Source organism: Mesocricetus auratus, unplaced genomic scaffold (assembly GCF_017639785.1).
Source record: "Mesocricetus auratus isolate SY011 unplaced genomic scaffold, BCM_Maur_2.0 Super-Scaffold_100025, whole genome shotgun sequence".
Lineage (NCBI taxonomy): Eukaryota > Metazoa > Chordata > Mammalia > Rodentia > Cricetidae > Mesocricetus > Mesocricetus auratus.
In genome coordinates, this window is record NW_024429206.1 from 20,221,174 (window position 1) to 20,224,184 (window position 3,011).

Here is a 3,011-nt window from a genome sequence, read left to right on the forward strand (position 1 = left end):
GTAGAATCTAGCTAAAGGAGCCCTGGCTCCAGTGTGACTGGAAGATAGTGTACTAACCAGGCTTGTTAGAAACTGTGGGAAAGGTGTTGGAGAGATGGCTGGCTGCACTTCCATAGAAGCCGGGTTCAGTTCACAGCACCCACATGTCAGCTCACAACTGCCTGTAACTCTGGTTCCAAGGGACCCAATACCCATGGCAAAACACCAATGTGCACAAAATAAAAATAAACCAATTTAAAACACAGAGAAAGAAACTGTGGTAAAGAAAATTCTGTACCTTCATTGAAGTTTCAGGCTGCCAAGAATGTTTCTGATAATGTTTATTCACCAAGGTTGACCTCCAATTAGGTGTCATTCCCATAATAAAAGGAGACCACCAAGCCTTGGTGGTGCACGTCTTTAATCCCAGCGCTCAGGAGGCAGAAGCAGGTGGATCTCTGTGGCCAGCCTGGTCTACAAAGCTAGTTCCAGGACAGCCTCCAAAACAATACAGAGAAACCCTGTCTCGAAAAACCATAGAGAGAGAGAGAGAGAGAGAGAGAGAGAGAGAGAGAGAGAGAGAGAGAGAGAGAGAGAGAGAGAGAGAGACCACCCTGGCTCAAAACTAGCTGTGAGATCCATCTCCATATCTAAGAACATGGCTTAAAAGAAATGGTTCTCATCTAGGCTGTGGTGGCACTCACCTTTAAATCCAGCACTCAGGAGGCAGAGGCAGGTGGATCTCTGTGAATTCGAGATCAACCTGGTCTACAAGAGCTAGTTCCAGGACAGCCTCCAAAGCCACAGAGAAACCCTGTCTCAAAAAACCAATAAATAAATAAATACTAAAAATGCAAAGTGGAGAAGCAACTGAGGAAGATACATACATGAACACACCTGCACACTCATGCACACATCACACATATGTCCAACAAACAAACTGCAGTCCAGTTGCCACCACACTGGAGAAGCTCCTCCTACACAAGGGAAGATGGCTGGGCTGTCAGTTGCTCAACAATGTGACAGTCTGTTGCATTATCTATTTTAAGTGAGTGTTTAACAATGTTGTAAGGATGTCTATGAGATGCAGGCATTTACTGCCAAGGTTGAGGACTTGAGTTCAATCCCGAGAGGCATAGAAGGAAGAATCCACTCTCATAAATTATCCTCTGACTTCCAAAAGGAAAAGAGGCGGATTGTAACTGAACGTATCTCTTTAACAATTATGCTCCAACTTGCCTTAGAACCTGATACACTCTTTTAAATGGGGGGGGGGAATAGAAGGTACACTTGTAACAGGACATACCCTAATATTACTTTGTAAGGATAGGGACTGTTGCCACCCACCAGGTCCTATTGTTTGGATGAAGGAAGGAAAACAAATTGACAATTCATTTTTACCCAAATGGAAGTAGGGTAACTGGGGTGGACTAGTTTGACTGACCAGTCCCAATGTAACAATACAGACTTGAGCATAATTAAATATTTTTAACAAAATCTGATAACAGAAACTAAAAATGTACTAAGATGAAAAAGAGAAAATAGACTCCTTAGTTGCTTCCTTCAAAATTAACATACCACTGTCTATAGCTAGTAGATTGGATGCCAATTTTTGGCTCCACCTAGCGTCAAACAGCAGACAGACTAGTTCTCTTTGATTCTTCTGGGCTCTTGGGGGAAAAAACCAACATGTTGAATAGGAGTCACATATGAACATTATAACATCATACCAATTTAACAGTGGCTCAATGGAGCATGCCCCTGTAAACATTTCCAAGGTTGTAGTGATCTTCTTACAAATAAAGCCTTTCTCCTTTGCTTCCATTGTACTGATACTACTCTCACGCAATGCTACTTCCAATCATGCACTCCCCTAGGGAAAACAATCCCCCCCCCCCCCCGGGGTGGATTTTTTCTGTGAGACTAACACTTATTCTGCCCTCCACAAAGGTTACAAAAGGGCATATGTGGGCAAGGATGCATCACTCCTATTTTATTCAGCAAGTCCCTACCATCCGGCTATAGAATTATGTAGTCAGGGAACTGAAAACTGTGCTGACTCGCTACATCTGCTAGACCTTACCTCAACAGTAGTCCAAGCTGCCTTTGTATTGTCTGTGCCTGGATTGGTTGTGTGGTGTTAAAGGAGATTTCTAAAGTAGCCTGCTTCATAGTTAATAATACTACAGCAAAGATACTGGCAACCATAGAGTTTCTACTGCTGAGATATAATCTTAGATGTCAACAATTCCTTGGAATGTGTTGTTACAATGTATCATATTTCTCTGGGGTGTTAGAACGCCTTTAATCCCAGCACTTGGGAGGCAGAGGCAGGCGGATCTCTGTGAGTTCGAGGCCAGCCTGGTCTACAGAGCGAGTTCCAGGACAGCCTCCAAAACAATACAGAGAAACCCTGTCTCAAAAAAACAAAACCAAAACCAAAAAAAAAAAAAACCCAACAAAACACAACAAAAAAACCAATGTATTATATTTCTCCCACACCTTTAATAACCAAAGCAATGACTTACATAGAGAAATAAAACCTCCAAGGCACAGGTTGATTGGCATCTCAACATGAAGATGGTTCTCCCCCTTCATCAGGCCCTTGATAGTTCCCTCATTAATCATAATATTTGGGCCCTGTGTTTTCAATATATTACTAGCCTTATTGTACGAAAGACATTCAATGCCAGAATCCTGTCCATCTGACAACGTCAAGCACTGTTGTTCCCTTGTCAAAGATTTGGAAGGGTTGGTTGCACAGGCCAAGGGGGTGAGGGCGGGATGTGAGACCAAAACAGGAGCACTATACCTTGCAAATCAAGGAGCCCATTATGAGAAGCCCCCCATACTTTGCAAAAATATGTTGCTATTTACAAGTAAGGTTGCAGCCGGGCGTTGGTGGCTCAGGCCTTTAGTCCCAGCACTCGGGAGGCAGAGGCAGGCGGATCTCTGAGAGTTCGAGACCAGTCTGGTCTACTAGAGCTAGTTCCAGGACAGTCTCCAAAGCCACAGAGAAACCCTGGTTTGAA